Here is a 24,821-nt window from a genome sequence, read left to right on the forward strand (position 1 = left end):
AGTCAGATTGCTTTACAAAGGTCTAAGCTTTTCTTGCATCTCAAGAGATAGAAACTGGGTGCTGTAGGCAATGCGTATGCAAGAGTATTGAATCCTCCCAAATCCCTCCCATCCCATGGAAAAAGACTTTGACTTTATATCAAAAGGTTGGAAAAGGGGTACACATTCACAGAATTTTATACTCAAATCAAATGGTGAGCTATGTATGCACCATTTATTCAGATTCCCCCTTTAACCAATCTTTAAAACAACTACCAGTCTTGTCACATCAGATAAGAAGGCCTTACCATCCACCCACTCTTACCTTACCTCCAGAGCTCAGCTGAGAAATTACTCAGGAAGCTAGAACAGAGGAAGTTGTCACTTGGTTTGTGACAGAAAATGTAACAAAGAGGCCAGTGCTAGAGTTTCTCTTGCTTTCTGCTGGTTTTCATTTTTAATCTTTAAATATATATACATACACACACACACACACATATACACACACACATACACACACACACACACACATATATGCATGTGCTTTTGAAGTTTCTGGGTCTATGTAGAATATTTATAGAAATACAGCGCATAATTAAGATCAATAGCAACAAATAGGAATCATAAATTACCTACCAAGCTGAGCAATTCACCTTCAGCGGTCACTACACAGATTCAACACAGCCAAGCTCTCAAATGGTCAGTTAAGCAAACAGCGTGTGTAGGATCTGGAACCATGGTTCTGGTGTGATACACAGAGGAGATTAGACATGGTTCCTTTCTCTGCAGAACTTACAGTTCAATAATCAAGCCGGGGCCATCAAGTTGCATTTAGTTTTCTGTAATGGCAGCAAGTCAGGATTAAGGAGAAGAGGAGGGAGGAAAGGAGCCAATTTTGTGCTTTCCTCCTTCAGTAATTCCATGTTCACTGCCAAATGGATATCAGAAAGTAGAGATCATGAGGGTGTAAATATTTTGTAGACTACGACTGTAGAAGGGTTTTTCTTAGATTCATAAGATGTTAAAACAGGAATGTGGATCTTAGAGACATCCTGTCTCTCTACCTTATTTTACAGATATGGAGACCAAAACACAAAGTCATTAAGTGAGGTAACCCTGCTTGTTAGGAGCAGGGTTAGGAGCAGAAGTCAGATGTATACTACCTTTTAGTCCAGTGCTCTTTCTAGAATGCTGCCCAGCACTGCTGTCCCTCTTTTTGGCTAATATTATTTAGCATGCTTTTTTTTTTCTTCATTTCACTACTCCAAAACTATCCAGAACACAGTTTGCTCAGAAACCCTAAAAGCTCATTTCTAGACAAAGTCAAAACTCCCAGATAAGTTCATTTAAAAATTGCAACTGGTTGAACAAAGTTTAACAAATTGAAGAAAATGTCAGCTTTGACAAAAATTTCATACCAATTGTTTGGTTTCATGTAGACAAAATGCTTACAGTTCTGAAAGAACTGTTGACTGAGTTATCTATCTTCAGAATGCACATCCCATTTACCTCGACAGAAGAATTACTCAGGTTTCTTTCACTCAGCATAACTCCTTCCCTTCACAAAAAAAAAAAAAAAAAAAAAAAAGTAAACCTCGCCGGAATTATTACAAGAATTTTTTGTTACTTTTTGTAATGCTGGCGTCTGAATACTTCAATGTAGCAACTATTTTGTGAATGCCTATGGTTTCCAAGGTACTACGTGAACACCCACCAAGTACCAGGTTAGTGTCGTGAGAAAAGGATCTCACACCTCATGAAGCTTGCAATCCAGTTCTAGAAACTGTACCCAAATCACAAACACAGATTGGATGGTGGCAAGGGATACAATGGAGATAAGAATGACCTGGAAACACAGAGAAAAAGAGAGACATGGGGAGAAATTTCATAGATAAGATTATATTTGAGCTGGCCTTGAAAATGGGAGAAGACATTTTTTTCCTGCTCTGTACCCCCTGCACATCTCCCTTGAAACTTGCATTCCATTCCTCATCTCTAAATTAAAACTGTTCTCAACAAATTCTCCAGTGACCTCCTAGTTGCCTGATTCAATTGTCATTTTTAGTCCTGACCCCAAATTATCTCTTTGGAAACCCTGTTGTTGATCTTGACCTTCTTGATTGAAATTCTTCTCTGGTTTTCATCAGCTGTCTCCTGCTTCCCTCTCTCTGGAAGCTCCCTCTCAATCTCCTGGTTCTTGGTAATGCCTTGCTCATTTTTCTTTTTCTTTTTTTCTTTTTTTTTTTTTTGGCACAATACAGTCTACCTAGATAATTTTACCGCCTCCACAACTCCAACCCCTACCTTACATTGACACTGAAAACACGTAGATTTAAATTTCTAGTTTCCTACCTCTTTTTAGTTAACAAATCATAGTTGTATAAATTTATAGGCTAAAATGTGATGTTTTGATACATGTCTACAATGCGGCATGATTACATCAAGCTGGTTAACCTATGTGTCTCCTCATTTACCTTTCATTTTTATGATGTGACATTTGAAATTTACCCCCTTAGTTATTTTGAAATTTGTAAAACATTATTATTGACTATCATCACCCTGCTGTGCAGCAGATCTCAAAACATATTCCTCTACCTGAAACCTTGTACCCTTTGATCAACAACTCCCTTTGCCCTCCTTGCCCCTGGTAACCATTGTTCTACTCTTTACTTCTATGAGTTCAACTTTATTCAATTCTACATATAAGGGAGATCATACTGTATTTATCTTTCTATGCCTGATTTATTTCACTTAACATCATGTTCTCCAGATTCATCCATGTTGTAAAAAAATGACAGAATTTCCCCCTTTTCAAGGCTAAATAGCATTCCATTTTGTATACACGTAACATTTTCTTTATAGATTCATCTACTGATAGATGCTTAGGTTGTTTCCATACCTTGGTAAATAATGCTGCAATAAACAGGGGAGTAGAAATATCCCTTCAATATATTGATTTCAGTTCCTTTGGATATATATCCAGAAGTGGGATCACTGAGTCACATAGCAATTCTCTTTTTAGTTTTGTGTGGAACCTCCATAACATTTTTCATTACGGTTGTACTGATTTACATTCCCACCAACAAGGTATAGTCCCCTTTTCTCTGAATCCTGTCCAACATTTATTATCTTTTGTTTCATTTAATAGAAGATATTCTAACAGGTGTGAGGTGATCTCTCATTGTGATTTTCATTAGAATTTCCTTAATGATTACTGATGATGAGCCCTTTTCATGTACTTGTTGGCCATTTGTGTGTTTGCTTTTGAGAAATGTCTGTTCAGGTCCTTTGCCCATTTTTTTAACTGGGTTATTTGTTTTCTTGCTATTGGTTTGCGTTCCTTATACATTTTAGGTATTAACTCCTTGTTGGATGTATGATTTCCAAGTATTTTCTCTCATTCTGTGGGACCTATCACTTTCTCAAACTTATATTTCCAACTATTCACTGAACTGACAATGTGGGTAGCCTATAAATGCCTGGAACTCAACATGTCTAAAGCCTCAGAAAAACTTTAGAAAGAGAAAGCATCTTTCTCCCTAGACTTCCTCCTTCTCTTTTGTTCCTTCTTCCTACTTAAAACTCTAATACATAATCTTTATGCTTTTTTATATTCTATTCCCTGTGCCAGGAATTCTCTTCTGTGTATTAACTACCAAGAAAAGTTCATCCTTAAATGATTAACACACATGTACCCTCTTTCGTAACAGCCTAGGGTGCAATGTAGTGCTCTGGAAAAATAACAGATTCAACTTTGAATCCTGGTTCCAGCATTTATTATGCAGTCATTCGACCTTGACCCCACTGAGCTGCCTTTCTTTGGCTGTAATATCTACCTCAGAGGGTCATAAGCTTCCACTGAGATGATATATAGAGAGAGCCTAGCACAAAAACTGGCACCTAGCAGGTCTTTCATGAATATTCATCATCTTCCCCTCCCTCCCTACTCTGGGCTACCAGAACTTGTGTACCTGTTTGCTGCAGCCCTGGCTATGTGGTATTCTCATTCCAATCCTCTAGACAATGAGCTCTTCAATGAAAAAGCCCATAACCCAGCACCGTCAAATGTACTCAGTACATACTTATTAAACTGCAGTATGATTGGAGATAGCTCAGCACTCCATTCTAGGACTCAGGAGGACCTTGAGCCAGTGTCCCTGGGGAAATGATGTTCCATTAACAGAAAGAATGAAATCAAGGATGAACTCCTCTTAGGAACAATGTAAAGAATTCAATGCAGGGCACGTTAAGTTTTAAAGAGCAGAAAGAAGACACCCAGCACGAAGTTGTGGCTGTGCCTGGGGTGGAGTGGGGCACACATTCAAGGAAAAGGGGAAGGAACAAGCGACATCAGCAAAGAAAGAGGGTAGGGGGGCAACATGAGAAGGTAGCAACAGAGAAATGGAAAAAGGAAATAATTTCATTAAGAAAGCAGAGGGTCTGTGGTGCCGAATAGAAGAGACAGGTTCCTAGAATTAGAACAGAAAACAGTTTCGATAGAAGCAAGAAGGAAAAAATAGTTTTGATAGAAGCAAGAAAACAAAACAGCTTGCAAGGGGTTAAGAAGTGCGTGGGTGACAAACTGAAGGAAAATCTCCAAGGTAACTAAATAATGGTCTAGCATCTGAATGTGTTCAAATGTGTGGCGTTTTCGACTCCTAAAGTATGATGCGAGAGCCCAGGTTTACTGCCTCCCAGCTGTCACTCGTCTACCATGCCATGCCACATGCAAGTGTCTTCTTGTGTCCTCTTACTCTCCCCACCCCCATCCCATCACAGCTACAGGACTCCTATCTACACATCGGCCGGCAGTCTCACTTGATGAGAATCTGATGGATTCCTGCCTCGCATCGTTGACAATTTCATCACTCAGAAGACTGAGGAAGCCCCCACGGGAGCGGCTTTACCTCAATTAATTTTAATCAACAGCCTGGCTTGAATAATGGAGTGGAAGTGATAGGAACTTTGGGGGGAAAGTGATGAAATTGTCTGTAATAGTTAAGAAAAAGAAAACTGGTCATAGAAACAATTCAAGCAGTTTAGAAAAGTAGATTTTTATGTTTGACTCTCCACCCTCCAGCCCCAAGGCATGGAGTTCCTAAATAGAAAACAAAGGATCCTGAACCTAGCTCTAATACATATTTTTTTAATTAATTACTTGGATACACTCAGGCAAAATAAAAGTTAAGATGGCACAAAACAGGAGGAGAATCCCTCAGGACTGGATCAGGACCTCTTGATCACTCAACAGGCCATCAGGATGAATTGAAACTAATGAGATTAATTTTAATTAGAAAAATATAAAGATCTGTCCTAAGGTGAAAAAAAGAACAGAAGAAATACAGTATGGAATAGGACAAAGATATTAAATAAATATAGGCTTTAAAAAAGTTATGAAGGAATGTTAAAATTGCTAAAGATAAGTACTTAACAACTGGAAACAATCTATAACCTCAACCAGCAGAAAACAGAATAGGAACTTTTAAAAAAAAAACAGAAAACAGGAAAGCTGAATAAAAGTACAAAATAGATGGCATAAGTGAGTCCAATTATATTAGGTTTTCAACAAATATAAATAAACCCACCTATTCACATTCAGAGTATCAAATAAGATTTTTTTAAAAATCAAGCTATATACTATATATAAGACACCTCTAAAACAAAATAATACTGAAAATAGAAAATAAAGGCGAAAGATATTCAGGAAATACCTTAGCAAAAAAAAATTCTAATATGGCAACATTTTTATAAGACAAAATAGACTTTACGGTGAAAAGCATTATTAGGAACAAATAGGGCCACTACACATTAATCAAAAGAACTACTGAAGGAACAGATAAAAATCATCAAATTGCCTGCAGAAATGTGAGATGAAAGAGACTTACTTTAATAGCAGTTCATGTGAAAATGATGATGTTTTGCTTTCAGAAGTTTCCTAATGGCCAGGGAGTTAACATGGTCACCTCCAAAAGTCACTGCAATCTTTGCTAACATTAATAGTGTGCAGAACTGCGCACGGTAAGACCCACTTTCTCTGCACTGTCAAAATTTATCTGGAGTGGAGTGCTCAGATCTGGGTATGTCAAGTTGAGATAGACATTGTCATACTGGAGAATTTCCAGCAGAGATTGACCAGGATGAAAAAGCATTACCTAAGAAACAGTTGAAGGAGAGGAGATATCAGGAGAGGAGATATACAGGGAAAGTATAGAGATACATGTCAACTAAAAGTGAGCGCAGTAGCAAGTGATGGAGCCAAGACTTAAAGCAGATCTCACTGCAGACAGACTCCAACCATTCTGACCTACTCCATCCTGCGTTGCCTCTCTATAAAAATACCAGGAGAAAATATAAGAAATAGTTTTTATGATAGTGAAAAAGACTTTCCTAACCATAACACGAAGATCCCTGCTATAAATTAAAAAAAAAAGAGGACTTTTTAAAAAAGGTAAATTTTTGAAAGTTTGCATAAAGATACAATAAGCAAAGATTAAAAAATAAACAACAGAGTGACAACAAAAGAATACTGATGAGGATGCAGAGAAACTGGAGTTCCCATACCCAACTGGCCGGAGTGGAAAATGAAAAATTGTTTCACAATTTTTATAAACTAAACCTTCGATAGCCATCCAACCACTGAATAACTGCATTCTCAGGCATTTATGCTGGAGAAATTTAGACTTATGTTCACACAAAAACCTGCACATAAGTGTTTATAGCAGCTTTATTTGTAATAGCCAAAAACTAGAGACAGTCCAGATGTCCTTCAAGGAATAAATGCTTAAACAATTTAACAAATTGTGGTATATCCACAGGACATCATCCATGTTGTGTGTATCAATCGTTTGAAGAAAGTCAATCCCCAAAGGTTACTTAATGTATTAGTCTATTTATATACTAAGTAGCCTTTGATTACTACCTGTGATTCCATTTTTGAAATGACAAAATTTTAGAAATGGAGAAAAATTAGTGGTTCCTGGAGTTGGTAGGGGGTTGGGAGGATGTGGAAGGGAGGTGGGTGCAGTTTTAAAAGGGCAACGGGAGGGATCCTTGTGTTGATGAAGCTGTTCAGTATATTGACTATGGTGGTGGACACATTAACCTATACATTTGATAAAATTGTACAGAACTATCAAAAAGACAGACGATTACAAATTTTGGCCAGGTTGTAGAAAAACTGGAACCCTTAAACATTGCTAGTAAGAATGTAAAATGGTGCTACCACTCTGGAAAACAGTTTAAAGGTTATTTAATGTTAACACAGACCAACAATTGCACTCATGGGTATACACAGAAGTGAAATGAAAACATATATCCACACAAAAACTTGCACATCAAGTTTCCACAGTTTTTATAGCAGCATATCTATAACACTACCAAAGAGAAAATAACCCAAATGTCATCATCCAATGAATGGATAAAGTGTCCATACCATAAAATATTATCTACAATAAAGAAGAATGAGGTACTGATACTTGCTACAACATGGATGAACCTTGAAAACATTATACTAAGGGAAAGAAACCAATTGCAAAAGACCACATATTATATCATTCAGTTTATATGAAATGTTCACAATACGCAAATCCTTAGAGAAAGAAAGTAGATTACTGGTTGCCTAGGGCTAGAGGGAGGAATAGAGAGTGACTGCTATGGGTAGGGTTTCCCCTTTGAGGTAATGAAGACGTTCTAGAGTTAGATAGTAGTAAAAGCTGGATAATTCTGTGAATATACTAAAAGCCATTGAACTCTGAATTGGTGAATTTTATATTTTGTGAATTATATTCTAGTAAAAATGTGAATAAATTGTATATAACTAAACACACACACACACACACACACGAGTACAAGTAAAACCAAGGAATTCTGAATAGGATAAGTGAATTGTATCAATGTCAGCACCTCAGTTGTGATACCGTATGACTATTTTGCAAAATATTACTGTTGTGAGGAACTATGTAAAATGTATACAATATTTCTCTATATTATTCCTTACAACTGCATGTGAATCTAAGAAGCCACTGCAAAAAAATTCACATTCACCATATGTAAAGCCCAACACTCGCCAATCAGTGCTAGAGAAACAATACTACCTTCTGCTTCTTTCTGCCATCCATTCATTTATGAGTAGCAGAGTCTAAATTAGAAACCTGCTGGCAAAGGATTCTGGGAAATGGCGTCCTAGGCTTCCAGGAAATCATAGAAGGGAAGAGGGATGAATGCCCATGTATTATATATAAAAAGTATTTAAATATATATCTGAATTTACATATACAGGAATATAAATTTATATACACTTATACAGCAATTCACATACTGTTTAAATTTATAAATACATATGTATACATACATACATATGTGTTTGTGCGTATATTCTAAACTCATGGCATAATGTTTAAATCTGTGTCTGAAATTGCATATACAATACTTTAGTCTGTGTTTCCCCGCAAAGTAACATCTGCAACAAAGTTTGAGGTGTGGGTCGTTTATTCGGGATGATGATTCCAGGAAGTAAGAGAGTGGAGGAATAGGAGGACTGAACAGAGAAGGAGAGAGAAAATCGAAAGATGAATCACACCACTGACCAGAAACTGGTCAGAAAGAGGTCACTGGGAGAAACTGATTGTTCCATCTCTTTCTGAGATGCCCAAGGAACAAAAGGTCACTTCTCTTTGGTCAAAGGTTTAGATTGCACATGTTGAGCAGATCCCTTAGACATATCACATTGACACCATTAGGTCAGAGAAGCAAGAGGTACAATGGTCTTCCCCAAGGTGAGGTGCTGTTGGCTGACGCCTGTGGGAAACTGGTAGAAGCCTTCATAATATGGGGTGATGATGAGAGGGTTTGAAGCCGTGCACAAGAGGTATCTGATTAATACAGGATGATCCCAATTATGTGAAACACATTATTGGACTGACAAAAAGTCTGAAAGGAAATTTAGCAATATGTTAGGGGTAGGTTATAGAATTATAGATAATTTTTGTTTCTTTAACATGTTCTTGTACTTTGAAGTTTTCCACAATAAGTATATGTTGTTTCTGTAGTCATGAAATGCAACTAAAATTACATTTAAGGAGCTAAGCTCTATGGTTTGAGGATGAAAGTTGATACAAAGACCAGAGGACTTGGATATAGGATTCTTCTACTGGATGGGAGAAGGGACCAAATGACCTCTCAGATCACAGGCTAGGATTCTATGAAAATCAATTTGGCAGAAATGCCCAGAGGAGTACCAGGCAAAAAATAGGCCCTCGACTCACATTTGTCAAAGGAATGAATGTGTGTACTGTGGCAGCACAGACAGAGTTGGAAAACTTTCTGCTAGGAGCTCACAGTGTCTTAGAGAAAACAAACAAACAAAAAAGGAAACTTAAAAAGATAAAGTTACCACAGATGAAGTTACCATATGACCCAACGATTCTACTCCTAGGTATATCCTCAGGAGAAATGAGAACATATATCCACACAAAAACTTGCACACCCACAACAGCACTATTCACAAAAGCTAAATATGGAAACAATCCAAATTGTTCATCAGTTGACAAATGGATAAACAAATTGTGGTATATCTAAATAACAGAATGTTACTCAACCATAAAAAGAAGTGACATACTGATATATGCCACAACTGGACAAACTTTGAAAATATCGTAAGTAAAAGAAACTAGATGTAAAAGTCAACATACTGCACAATTCTATTTATGTGAAATGTCCAGAAGAGAGAAATCCAGAGGAAAAAAAAAGATTAGTGGATGCCAAGGGTTGCAGAGAGGAAGGAATAGGGAGTGCTTACTTCATAGATATGAAGTTCATTTGTGGGTAGTGAAAAGTTTGGGGCATTAAATAGTGGTAATGGTTGCACAACATTGTAAATATCTAAAAATCACTGAATTGTCCACTATAAAATGGTGAATTTTGTCTTATTTGAATTGTATTCCAATCAAAAATGATAATAAACAGTTTAAGGGAACATATAGTGTGTGGCAAATAATGGTATTAGAGTCTAGGGGAGAGTGAGAGAGATCATATAGGTATGGAGTCATCGGGATGTCTGCACGGAGCGGGTAGGAGCTTGGGACTTCGAAGAAGCAGGATAATAGACATTTCAAAAGATGCTCAATAAGTGCTTGTGGAATTGAATTCAGCTATAAGTACTGCAGGAAGAGGTATCCACTAAGGCATTAAGACAGCAAGGGGCAGGATGAGTCCTGTAGATAGTCATCCTCATGGATACAGAAGATTTTAACAGGGGAGGAAGGGTGGCAGATAAGGCAGAAGAAAAAAATCATCATTCATATAAACATTTTTAGAACAAAAAGTCTGGCCCAGATTAATGTTTTTTCCAATTTCAACTGGTTTTTTTTTTTCACTTCTAATTATAGAAATAATGTAAAATAAGGCACTCTGGTATAATGACTTAAAGGTTCCGCACCTGTCGGACAGCCAGGCTGCAGAAAATATAATCCCAGAGTTTCACTGACTTACAACAGCAACGGTTGATTTTTCACGCCCTCTGCATGCCCGCCATGGGTGGGCTGTTGCTGTACTCTATGTCTTCTTCACTCTGGGACTCAGGTTACCTGGGCAGCCTCTACCTGGAATTGTCATCATGGCGGAGAACAAGGCAAACTACGTACTGATCTTCAAGCTTCTGTTCAGAAAAGGCAACCCCTCCACTCTCCTCTCACTGGTCAAAGTTGGCCATAGACCCACACCCAAAGTCAATAAAACAGGGAAGGGTCATTAAACATGGGTGACTGGAAAAAACTATTTACCACAGGTTCCAACCCTGTCCCTGCTACTTAATAGTTTTTAGTAAAGTTGCTTATATTCTCTGAGCCTCAAAATCTTCATCTATTAAATGGGGATGATTACTACTATGCTATGAAATTATGATGAGGATTAAATGAGATCGTGTCAGTAAAACACTTGGTGCAATGCCAGGCACATAGTAGTTACTCAATAAAATACACTGCTCAAAGAGATGATAAGCTCCTCATGGGCAAGCACTTTTTACCCATTGTTTACCCTAGCACAGCACCTAGCTCACTGTAAATATTTCAATAGATGCTTGGCAGAAGAGTGAATAAATGAATATGACTGTATGCTCATTTTTGTAAAATTAAGAGTACATAAGAAAGTATTTAGAAAAAAATAAACTTACTCTTTTTAATTAATGGTCAATGAATGGGGAAGTAGGCCCTCCGCTTCCTTATCACTGACGAGCAAGTTATAGCTCCTTTTTAATTCACAGCCTTTCTTGCCCCAGCTCACATCTGATGCAGAAATCAAGGCTGAAATGCGCACTCTGGGTGTCTTTTGGAGGATTGAGCACTGTCTGAAGAATGTTTCTAGCTCAGCAGGGACCTGGCAATAAACTATCCTTATGGATCTTGGTGTCCAGATGGGGCACTGGATTGTGTGGGAGTCCCCAGAAGGTGGAGACAAGAGACAGGAAATAGAAATTACTGCCAGGCCTGAGGCCTTTCCTGGGATGGGGTCTCCAAAGAATAGAACCTTCTTCTGCCAGAATTCCATCTGCTATAATAATCTTTGCCAGGGTTCCACATACCATCATCAATTCAGGATAACAGTGAGATTACTTTTGAGATTTTAAAAAGTTTTACTTAAAAGCCTATAATTTTAGTTTATACCAGTAGATATGAGAAAGAGAAAATGCAAATAAAAATCACAACTAAACCTCACCTTAACTAAATGCAAAATCACATTTATTTCTTTTTCATAGCCTTCTTTCAAATGTATGAATTGTACAGTACATTTATAATGTAAAAAATTTTATTACTTGTAGACCTTCTGATTGGCATGGTCCATTATTACAACTGTTTACTACAGGTAAGAGAATGTGCCCACCAGGCACACACACATGCCCATGTGCTCACACATATTCACACGTACTCATTACCCATGTTACATGTATGAGATGAAACATAATGGCTGTATAAGAAATAAAAATCTTTGTTCTTTGCAGACTAACTGGTAGAAGCCATAGGGAAACACTTTTTGGTTAAATGAGAGGGAGACTTTTCAAATAGATGGTCTTTAAAGCCCCTGAACCCTGAGATGTGATGACATTGGTAATAGCCTGATTTAACTTGAGGAGCCCACCTGGCAATTCTTCCATTATATTTAGGGTTCTTTCTGTTCTCTGTGGGTCTGACAACAAATGCTTATGGACGCCTATGCTCTGTTGTCGCTCTGTGAAGACTTATGAGGGACACTTGGGCCAGGACCATAGCCCCTCCCTCTGAAGGGTTTGGCTTCTACCTGGGCAGATGATGGACAGCCATGGGAAGCCCAGTGAGGCAGCCTGGAATGACACACAGCTCACAGCACCACAAGGAGGGAGGTTACTGACAAGTAAATGCCGCAGATGATTAGTGCTGTGGAAATTCAGTAGAGGGATGGATGAATATACCAAAATTCAGTGTGGCTGCTTCCTAACAAATTTAGATTAAATATGCTATCAGGAAAACAGTTTTCCAGTTCCCTCCGACAGAAGTTTCAGAAAAATCTCTACCCCACTCTCAAGTCCCCAACTCCACCCCATACCAACACCTCATACACATACACAGGTGTGCGCGCACACACACACACGCACACACACACACATTATCATTGTGCAGGGAAGAGTTTTCAAAGGATGGCGCCTGCATGGTTAATCCATACCACTTTTGTGTTTCTCTCCACTTTTGTCCCCTTTGGTCTGATCACCTGTTCATTCCTCAAAGTCAAATGCTTCTTTGGAGGGCTTTAGAATGCACTTGGACAGTTAAACACTGCATCCGATCCTCATGTAGAATACAGGCAAGATATGAGAGAGATTTAAAGGGTTTCTTCCCATTTTAAAAATATGTATTCTATATAACTCATAATCCCTTACAAATAGAAAATCAGTAATACAATACACCAAATCTATGCCAATTCTATTTGAAGAATAAACAAGTACAACAAAGTCCTTTAGATGCAGTTTCTTTTGGGTTTACTGGAACACTTTTTGTTATATTATAGATCTTGTAAATTCCAGTTAGTCTATCTGAAATCTCAAACATATTAATATTTCAAAGAGAAATTATTATGAACTGGGTATTTCTGTTTGTTCCTATTTATAAAATGCAACAGTGGACACATTTTTTAAATCAAGGGCTGCATCAACCTTGTCCCTGAAGTAAAAGGGAGTGGGTTTGTAGAGGGGAAGAGCTAATACTAAAGCCAAGGCTGAGGATGATGGCTCACACCTGTAATCCCAGCACTCTGGGAGGCCAAAGCAGGCAGATCACTTGAGGTCAGGAGGTTGAGACCAGCTTGGCTAACATGGTGAAACCCCATCTCTACTAAAAATACAAAAATTAGCCAGGCATGGTAGGTGCCTGTAATCCCAGCTACTCAGGAGGCTAAGGCAGGAGAATTGCTTGAACCCAGGAGGCAGAGGTTGCAGTGAGCCAATATTGCGCAATTGCACTCCAACCTGGGCCACAGAGCGAGACTGTTTCAAATAAAATAAGAAATAAACAAACAAATAAATAAAAACAAAGCCAATGAACGAAGCATTTTCTCTCCTCCTGAAAGGCTGAAGATGTTCTTCCAACTTTTCATAAGTAGTCAAACACTGAACATTATTCCTTCAGAGAAAGGACTGAGGTTCCTACAAGCTCCAGTTTGGCATCCCCTCCCAAAGCAAGCACTTGGTAATTCTCCTTTAATGTATTCAGTACTACATAAAAACCTGCCATAAATTCATTAATTTGTTTCTGAAGCTCTTCATATGTCTGTCTAAAACTATCCCTTTCAAGAGTTTTGAACATGGAGGATTCTGAACAGATGGAAGACATACGCTTGCTCTTTCAATATTTTAAAGGAAAAAATAGGCTTGTCATACCTGACCTCAAAAGGCAGACACTAGGGTGATAACATTTGGCTCAACTGACACAGGTCTTTGAACAGCCAGTGAAGCCCAGTACTGGCAGAAGCTGTCTTAGGGAGTAGTGACCTAAGTATTCAAACTCAGGCCCAGCAAATGCCCAGCAAGGATCACCTAGGAGCCTGGCCGGCAGGCTTTGCAAGCCTCTTGCACACCTGAGAGTCCCTTCTATGACATCCCAGGAATACTTTGTCAAAGAAGAGGGACTGGAGCTGGGTTGTGACCATCGAAGAGTAGGTAGGAATGAATGGACAAAATTCCCGGGACAAAGGCATGAGAAAGAGCATAGCGGTCAAGTCCATATGGAGAATGGAGGGACTCAGCCCTGTATCTAAATGAGAGCCTTCAGAGGGGTGGTGACTAAGACATAAGAGGGAGATATTAGTTTGGGATTCAGTTTTAGATGCCCTTGAATGCTGTGAGAAAAATAATGAATTTTGTCTTCAGGGCACTTGGTTACAAACTGGTAGCCAATTTATGCTTTATTACTTAAATTGCCCAGTGTTCCAAAGGCATTTTGTCCCCACATAAGCAGTTTAGAGCCTAGTGTCTTCAACAGACTTCACATATTTATATTACTTGCCTGCCACTGTTACTGCTGCTACAGATGATAATAAATCACGGAAGATGTTAACGTGGGAAAGTGGAATGAGCTGTATCTTGGGGAAGTCAGTACAGCAGTAACGTGCAGCTAAGGTTTGAGGCAAGAGAGTCCAGAAGGTTTTTCCACTGCAATAGTCCAGGCACTGAACACTTAGGACTAAACCTGAAAAGCGATAGTGGGAGAGGAAATGGAAATATAGATGCAAGACAGGTCTGCAGGAAGTGGTGGCCAGACAAGAGAACACCCAAAGGGGGAATGTCTGTATTATGTTCCAGTCTCCTTTCAGCCAAGACAAGCTGTGTGACTTTGGGCAAGTTACCTAACAGCTCTAGCTTTATTTTCCTAAGATATATAATGGGGATAAAATTATCTATTCTGCCATATTGTTTTAAGAATTTGCAATAGTTTATATAAATCTACAAAAAAGTTCCTAGCACAAGGCCTGCCATACAAAGAGCATTCATAAAAGATTTAAATTTTTTTATGCTTGTTAAAATCAAATTGTATAATTTTGTATATGTGTAGGGCGCATTAACTAACTGAAAGTAGGATTAGTCAAAGATTTCTAATTATTTCTAGTAAAAATTTGAGAGGTATATTTGAGGAAAAGACAAGTAGTTAAATTTTAAATGTTTTTAGGCTGAAAAATAATGCCTTACAGGACATATCCAAGTAAAATTTTCTAGCTGGAAATTGACAATATGTATATGTAGATGGGAAAAAGTTGGGCTGAAGCTTCAGATTAATTAGGGAGGTTTGGGCTGCAAGTAACAAAATACTCAAATTCAACTGGCTTAAATAAATGATTAAAAAAATGTATTAGCTCCCATAATGGAAATTCAGTCTGGTATTACTTACTTCAAAGGCTCTCTAGTGGCCTGAGGGATCCAGGCCCTTACCATCTTCCCCTCAGCAACCTAAACACATTGGCTTATCTCCAGGCCTGCTGCCTTCTTAGTCACAGCATGGCTGCAAGCATTTCAGGAGTCACATCAAGGCATGACAAAGAAGAACTATTTACCAGACACCTCCCCCCCGCAGTGTATTTCCCCCCTCTTCTACTTGGCTAGATTTGGGATAAAATCTACTCCTTAAATCAGTCATTGGCAAGAAGAACTGGACTCCTAAGTTTGGCTTAAATTAATCAAGATTTACCCCCTGGGCCAAGAGGAGAAGTGGACACTCAAGAGGAAGAATAAGAATGGCTGCTGGGTAGGGCATCTCACCACCTTGCATCTCTGGCTGAGTCTTGGGGTCCAAGGCCATGGCTCTTGATGAGCCGTTCTCACTGTCACACAACTCCTGCTGAAGAGAGCTTTCTTCTAGCTGCTGGCCCCTCCCCCTGCTGTCTAGAACCTGGGTTGCCAAGTCCTTCCAGGTGAGACAGCTGACCCTCAGCTCCTCCAGGCACCCAGATTGAAGTCATTACCTGAACTAATTCATGAACTAATTCAGTAGAGCAAAGTAATAAGTGGTAGCAGTTTCTCACTTCCTTACCACCAGCTGCAGCAAACCCTGCTCTGGCAAAGTTTCTGTAAAAATTGAGATGAATTAGATTAGTGATGAGGACTCCCTGACTCCCCCCACTGACTCCTACCCACAGCAGGTAGGAGACTGGATTGGCTGGTGGCCGGAAGATGGTGGCAAAAGGTGGCTAGGAGATGGTGGAAGGTTGTCTGGTTGCCAAGAGGAGAGTAAAGCCTAATACTAGAAGAGCATAAGCACTTTGTCTCATTGATACCATGACAAACTCACTTTCAATCAAGCAAACCATTCTTCCTCTTTTCTGACGTCTTCCTAGTTTATTGATTGACTGGAGGTGGCATCTGAGCCTTGGAAAACACAGCTGGCCACCTGCAGTTCTCTGGATGGGGCAAAGGGGAAAAGACCAGGTTAACTAGGGCCTCTCAACTCATTTTCACTGAACAGGAAACTCATAACAAGTCAATCTAAAAATGTCCGCAGGAAGCAAGCATTAACTCACCTCCCTGTGTCTTGCAAGGCCTAAATCTAAGTCATCCTGGAATGATAACATTCTCTTATATCTTTCACGAAAATGCCACAAAATGTCTCGGACACCTTTGGTAACAAACACACTACTAGGCAGACAATTTGTTTTAAAAGGTTAGCCTACCGGCCCTGAAACTTTTTTACAAGTGTGTTCCCCAAGGACATTTTTCATAATTCTCTGCCCTGGGTTGAGCCCACATTTTAAAAGCATTACAAACAGTTTTTCCAGCAACAATTACCTTCCTCTCCCATCACATATTATGAATAATTACATTCAACTGCGTTTACAGTAAAAATCACCAATAGCCATAGTATAATTCCCATTTTTAAATTTTCCACATTTTTAAAACGTTACTTGAAGTGTCACGTAATATACTACAGAAAGCACACATACCAAAAAACGTATTGCTCAATTCGTCCTCACAAACCAAATATACCCACATAACCAGCACCCAGATCAAGAAACAGACCATCATCAGCACCTTGGATTACCAGCACCCTCAACTTCCCTGTTGGTCACTACACACCATGCTCCCATAAGGATAATCCCATCGTGATTTCCAACAGTATAGATTTCCCAGTCTTGGGACTTTGTGTAAATTATTCTTACAGTATACATTCTTTATGTCTAGCTACTTTCACTCACCATCACTAAGATCTATGTTACACATAGTTAAAGATTATTCATTCTCAGTGCTTAGCTCATATTCTACTATATAAGTATACTACAATTTATCAGTTCTACTGTTGATGGGCATTTGGATAATTTCCCTGTGTTGTCCATTTCCAAGTGCACTGCTTTGAACATTTTGGTTCATATATTTTGGGGAATATATGTAAGTATTTCTGTATCTAGTACCCATACCTAGTAGAGGAATTGCTGGGCCCTGGGATATGTGCATATTCACCTTTAGTAGATAGATTCTGCCAATCTGCTGAAGTGGCTCCATTAGACATTAGACATTTTTGAAATGTGAAAAATAGCTTATGGACCCAACAACTGCCTTTCTGGATCCCTGAGAGGTCTAAGGACATCTGTCAAGAACTTCTGCTTAAAAAGAACCTACTGTCTTGTTCTGTCCCCAGTGAAAATAGGTAAGATTTACTATTTCTCATAAAATGCACTACAGTTATTTTGGAACTATGATGAAATTCACTGTGGTATAAATTTCTGTGTCAACTTGACTGGGCTAAGGGATACCCACATGGCTGATGCAACACATCTGGGTGTGTCTGTGAGGATATTTCTGGAAGAGACTAATGCTTGAATTTGTAGACTGAAAAAGATCTACCCAATGTGGGCAGATTGTGTGCCCACAAATGTGGGCAGTTGTCATCTAATCCACTGAGGGGGCTCAGATAGGAAAAAAAACAAAACAAAACAAAAACAAACAAACAAACAAAAAACAGAGGAAAGGTGAACCCTCCCTCTCCCTTCTTGAGCTGGGACATCCATCTTCTCCTGCTTCAGATGTCAGATCTCCTGGGTTTGGGACCATTAGTCTCAGAATGGAAATTACACCACTGGCTCCTGGTCCCCAGGCGTTTGAATTCACACTGAATTACATCACTGACTTTTCTGGTTCTCCAGCTTGCAGATGGCAGATCATGGGACTTCTTGGCCTCCATAAACATGTGAGCCAGTTCCTGTAATGAATCTCCATAGCCAGGTGGAGGCGGAGGCAGAGGCGGAGGCAGAGGCGGAGGCAGAGGCGGTGGTAGAGGCAGTGGAGGTGGAGATAGAGATAGAGATACCCTATTGGTTCTGTTTCTCTGGAGAACCCTAACTAATACATCCTCTCTCACCCTTGTTACCCCTGGGCTATAAAATCTTTCCTCCCATGTAATGTCCAGACAAGGGCTTCATTTTCAGCTGAGGCCTTTCTGTGTGATAAAGTTGCTGAGTCTCAGAGTGTTAATGTGGTCACAGGTAGTGGGCTCCAGGGGAGCTCTACAACTATGTCCCTTGTAATGCATAACCCCTGCCTTCAGTATCAGGTAGGAAGTCAGAGAGGGGCCAGAAAGGCACACATTTTAGAGGCAGACAGGCCTGGGTGTGCACACTGATTTGAGCACTCTCTGGTGTGAACCTGATGTACACCTGGGACATGTGACCAACAAGGACATTCGTCTGGCTCCATGAGATTATGATGAACACTGCTTTTCTAAACCCAGTGCCTTATCGGTGTTAGTTGAAAGAGGCAATTAGAATAAAATCTAAATTTCTTACCTTGCCTATAATGTGCCACCTGAGCAGACTTTCTACTGACCTCAGCTCCTTCCACTCCATCCTTTGCTCACATTGCTCCAGGCACACAACTCTTTCCCCAAACGCAACCATGGCAAGTTTCAGGGTGTTTGCGCTGCTCTTCCATTGGCACTAGTTGCTCTTTTCCTCCATGGGCTGCTTCTTCCTCATGATTCAGGTCTCAGCTTCAATGTCACCTCCTTGGAATAATGTCCTTTCCTAACCAGCCCCAAAGACAGCCCTCCACCACCTTCTCTAACTCATTAACCTATTTAATGTTCTTTATGGTATATATCATGTGTCTATTGCCTTCCCACAACCAGAATGAAAGAGCCACAAGAAAAATGACCATGTTAATTTTTCATTGCTATGTTCCCAGCATCTAGAATAGTCCCTGTCACATAGTAGGTGGCCAATAAATGTTGGAGGAATGAATAATTGAAGTCTCAGTGAAGGAGTGTGCTGGTCCAGATTCAGCTGCCACTGATTGCCTTTGAATGGGGGGAAAAAAGGTTCCACCTAGCATAGTTCAATAGTCTCCCTTTCTTGAGCCCAGGGTCACCATTTTTGCTGGCCCTAAAGAGACTCACCCATCTGACAATCTGGCATTTCTCTTACCTCATTTCAACAAATCAATGTTGTGAACTTTCTATTCCAAACAAACTTGCATTAATGATTTGCAGTGAACCACCAATACACCAAGAAGACTGTTTAACTTGTCAAAAACAAGAATTGTCAGCTGCTGGAAATGCAAACCTGACACTTGCAGGCTCTGTAAGGCTGAGATTCCGTCCCTCCCAGTTCCTCCAGTTCTTGGAGCCAAGACGAGATCAATGGGGAAGTTGCCCAGCAGGGCAGACCTCACACATCACAGGACACCACTTCTGTCAAACTTGGCAAAGCCAAGGAGCCATCGTCTGCTAATTGTGCCACGTGGCCACAGGCTAGCAGCCTTTAGTGACTTCCATAGCTTTGCCAGGAAGAAGAGAGGCCTTTATTTGTTGGAAATTCTCAGATGTTAAAATAATATGTCACAGTGGTTTTTTTCTTTTCCTGGAAAATATGAATTTCACAAGTATCAACTAATATGTTTTTGCTTTGCTTACTGCGGTGCTGGTCGATATGTGTAAGAGTTCCAGATTCAATGAAAAATAATAAGATGAAGATGTGGGAAGATGTTGAGAAGCTACAAATGTTCTTCATACCGGACACTTCAATACACAGGTTTCATCTGACAGAAAATCAACCAAGATGATATAATCAAATCTCACAGACCAGAGATTTTTTTTTTAAGTTGGCCTTACCCAGTCCCTTTAAGTTGATACAAAAATAGGGCCCTAATATCCTCTCATTTTTCACAGCTTTGATCCTAAACCACCTACTCCAACCTATCTGTAAACCAGTCTAAATCCCCCCTGACCCCACAGGCTTCTGGTGAGACTTTTCCATCAGAACATAACCTTGCCTCCCCTCTTGACTAAGCTTGGATTCTCCCTTTAACTCCACTGTCATAAACTCTCCCTGGTTATACAGGTCTCTAATATCTAACAATCCCACTGTGTTCACCTCAGTTCCAGGGTAGGAGCCCAAACAGACCAGGAGTTATCTGTGCCCACACTCCCATTCCAGACCAAATGGTGAAGTGCGTGACATGGGTCACTGTAGTGGTGAGGTCAGGCTGCATGTAGCAATGACCATGGGGAACAAAGAAACACTTGGCTGACATGTTTGCTCAGGGTCTGCATTAGTTTGCTAGGGCTGCCATAACAAAGTGCCAGCAGAACTTTCCTCAGGGTTCTGGAAGCTAGAAGTCTGGAATCAAGCTGTCCTTAGGATCGGTTCCTTCTGAGGCCTCCCTCCTTGTCTGCAGATGGCCACCTTCTCACCGTGTCCTCACATGTGCTTTCTTCTGTGTGTGTCTGTGTCCTAATCTCCTCCTCTTATAACGACACCAGTCACATTGTATTAGACCTAATGACCTCATTTTAATGTAATCACCTCTTTAATGAGAGTCTGTATTCAAATACAGTTATATTTTGAGGCACTGGGGGGTTAGAACCCCAAAATATGAATTTTTCAGGATGACAGAAACTCATAGAGACTGTACTCCATGGCTAGGATCTATGTGTTGGCTTCTACTTCCAAGACTCCCAATAGAATAGATGGAAAGCTGGCCCTATAGGAGGAACAGCACAGGTATCAAGAGAGAAGCCCAGGTAAGGAAAGCTTCACCTCTAGCGGAGCTTCAGTGTAGGTGGGCAGCTCAGTTCCTTTCAAAGAAGAAGATGGAGCGCACCAGAGCCAAAAGGAGAACCAGGCCAAACTTGTGGTCAGCTGGTAGGAGATCAGGCCAAGTAGAGAGCAAAGAGTGTTAAAGCGAACAAAAAAAAAAAGTGTGGAAGCCAGGATGGGAGCCTAGGATTGGCATACAAGCCACTGTAATTAGTATAGTCACATTGATGTCCCCTTTGGAGTCCTGGGCTGCCCCTTAAAGTGGAAGTGGCCTTGCAATAGCCCTTTAGAGACCTCTAGGACATAAAACCATTGATTACATCCACTATCCATGATGATGGCTTATGCTGTGATCATTGTATGATGTTCACTCAGTGACCTACAAGAGTTAGATGAGAGGCTATAAAAGAAAGTGGTATGTATCCCACAGATAAGGATTTTTTTTAATGTGAACTCCTTGCCAATATTTTTACATTGGGAAATTGCACATAACAATCCATATTTACAATTTCTTTTGAGAAACGTAAAGATCTGACAAAACTGAGATTGCAGTCTAGCATGGCAATATTCAACCATAGCTAAGTAACAGCCTCCTCCTTGGTGAGGCCACAGGCTCTGGTTCACTGTAGTCCACCTTGCCTGACTCTTCATTTATGCTCCTGCCTAGGCCAGCAGGAATTCTAGTTTGAGACCTCTGAGTTCAGCACATAGTGCACTTAACAGTGGGTACCCGGTATGGTGGTGATATGGTTTGGCTCTGTGTCTTCACCCAAATCTCATCTCAAACTGTAATCCCTATGTATTGGAGAAGGGGCCTGGTGGGATGTGACTGAATCATGGGGGTGGACTTACCCTTTGCTGTTCTTGCGATAGTGAGTTCTCATGTGATCTGATTGTTTGCAAGGGTGTGGCACTTCCCACTTCATGCTCTCTCTCCTGCCACCATGTAAGACACACCTTGCTTCCCCTTTACCTTCTGCCATGATTGTAAGTTTCCTGAGGCCTCCCCTGCCATACAGAACTGTGAGCCAATTAAATCTTGTTTCCTTATAAATTACCCAGTTTTAGTAAGTTCTTTATAACAGGGTGAAAACAGATTAATACAGGTGGGATCTGGGATAACATTAATCATGGTGGTGGTGGCTGATGTGATTGTTGTTGTCCTCATTGCTGTTATTGAGGGTTTGTTGTTGGAGATTCTATGTGGTAAGAAGCCCATTTCAGATAGACAAAATAGACACAGATCTTCATTGCAGAAGCTTTAAACCAATGGGTGGATCAACATAGGTTGATTTTGTAAGACACTGCAAAATTCAAAGTGACAATGATTGATGAGGTATAGGAACAGAGGCTCCATAAAGAGAGTGGGAGATCATAAATTAGAGTTTCATTCTTCACTGTCACAAAGGGAATGAAAGATTCAGCCTACAGCCTCAGATACGAGACAGGCAGCCAGCCTGCTTCTGGGTTTTAGTTGTAAAGCCCTGAAATGTCCATGAAGAGAAGAGCCCCTGACTCCAAAGCTTGACCCAGGATGCCCGTAGGAGAGGCAGTTTTGAGCATTTAGTATGTGAGAGACATTGAAGGAGGTGCTTCACCTATGCCAGTTCACTGGGAGAAATAAATAGTGTGGACTTCAAGCATAGGGGCATAGTTGGCTGACTGGGTTCAGTTACTGGCTCCATGCCTTATAAACAGTGTGGATTTGAATATATAACATCCTTAAAATTTCCTTTTCCCAATCTATAAAATGGAAATTAACAGTATTTACCATATCATTTTCAGGAAGATTAAATTTGAGGATTTTGCATGGTAGTTGCCTTATAGTAAATACACAATAAATAGCCATTGTCATTATTAGTAGTAGTAAGCCTCCTTTTATCAAGTGAAGAAACTGAAGACCATAAAGGCTAAACGACTAGCCCATGATTTTCAGATAATATGTAATAGAATCAGTATGAAAACTCAGGTATACCTACATAAAAGTATCAGTGATTCTGGCACCTTCTTTCTAATAATATCTCATGGTTGTCTGGAAAAACTACAGAGATCCTAAATGAGAAAGAGAGAGAGTTTGGATACTGACTTCAAAGTACAGCATTGAATTACTGTTGGTTTCTGAAACTTTCTTTTTTCTAAATCCCACTGTTCTAGCCACCACTGAAGCCATTTTCCAAGCACATGTTAAGCCTAGTTCTCTGTGGAAAGATAATGTCATCCATGCCAGGCACAAGTCCTGCTTAATAAAGAATGGCAGGGCAGGGTCATCAGCAAAGCTGCCTGGATCGCAGCCAGTCCTCCCACATGGAAGGCGAGCTCACTGCCACTCAACCCCACTGCCCTGGACGTTCTCCAGGAATGAGTGGCAGGCCCTGCCATGTGAGCAGGCAAAGGCCTGGGGGCAGTGGAGATAAAATTGGGAGACAGAAGAAACACATCAGGGATGAGCAAAAGCCAGACAGATGGTGTGGCCTCTCTGCGGGTGCTGCAGGAGCTACAGCAGCAAGCTGACTACATGGGCCAGGAAGGGGCAAAGAAGTCGAGTCCCAAAGGCACTAGGCTTGGCAAAGAACAACTGCCAGAAACTGAAGAACAGCATTAATGGACTACTGAAGAATTACACCCCAGAAGCATGAGGAGCTTGGCTGGGGTTGGTGGGGGAGAAATGGGGTTCTGTAGGGCAGAGGTGGAAGAGCCAGGAACACAGAGAAGGCAGCAGTTGAGAGGAATGACCAAAAGACTACCGAGGTCTAAAAGTCCAGAAACAGGAGATCATTAACACAGGGATGGTGGTCAGACTTAGGAAGTCTAAATGCAATAACACCAAGAGTATTCTGATGTCACAAGGGTAAGGCCAACTGGTCAGTTGGCTTTCTGTTGGAGGCAGTCACCATCCCACCACTCAGAGATAGCCATTGTTGATGGGCATGGGCACATACATATAAGCATACATATATGGACATATATATATACCCACATACATTCTCAAATATTAAGAATGAAATACCATATTTATGTCATTCAGTATGTTTTCACTCAACTGGATCAGGAGCATCTGCCCATGTCTGTGCATGTGCTGCAACCAGATTACATTAGTGGTGTGACACATTCCATCATGTATACAAACCATGATCTACTTCACCACTCCCCTACTGGAAGGCAGGTGCAATAGGGTAGACACAATTTTTTCACTGTTACAAGCAATTCTTGTGATCTATTTCCTTAGGATTCAGTCCTGGACATAGGATTGGTGAATCAAAAGGCATGGGCATTTTAAAATCTTTTTACTATTTTGAGAAAAAGTGAAAGTGCACCAATTTACTTTCTCACTGGCAGCTTGAAAGGGCAGTTTTCTCTATGCTTCCCAACTCTGGGGATTATTATGATTTTGCCGATTTGCTAAGCAAATGAATGCCATGTCATTTTCCTATCTGCATTCTTCTACTTACTAAAGAGATTGAACACTTGTAAGTGCATTCACAACCCCTAAGTATAAGATTGGTCCCCGGCAGAAGAGACAGCACAGAAGGAGGTGAGATGGGCTATTGACTGCTCAGACCCAGCCTCAGACTAATAGAGATCCCAAGGGCTGCACCTCAGCTTTGCAGATGTAAAACCTGTCTTCTTCTGTTCACCCAAGTGTGCTCTAGCTCTGAGAATAGAAGTTTGCCAAGAAAATTCACAAGAGATGGTTGCTACACAAGGATGCTAATTTACCAACTCACAGGTGAAGAAGTATAATTTTCACAACAATGGGAATATTTGTGACCAATGCCTATGATACTCCCTTCTAGAAAACAAGGAAT

The 24,821-nt window shown here is 40.3% G+C and overlaps 1 pseudogene; it reads right to left on the minus strand.

Annotated features, from left to right (window-relative positions):
* Positions 1-12,926: 12,926 nt before the first annotated feature.
* Positions 12,927-13,832, minus strand: LOC105529255 (annotated as a pseudogene).
* Between the last annotated feature and the right edge of the window lie 10,989 nt (positions 13,833-24,821).

Source organism: Mandrillus leucophaeus, unplaced genomic scaffold (genome assembly GCF_000951045.1).
Source record: "Mandrillus leucophaeus isolate KB7577 unplaced genomic scaffold, Mleu.le_1.0 Scaffold759, whole genome shotgun sequence".
Lineage (NCBI taxonomy): Eukaryota > Metazoa > Chordata > Mammalia > Primates > Cercopithecidae > Mandrillus > Mandrillus leucophaeus.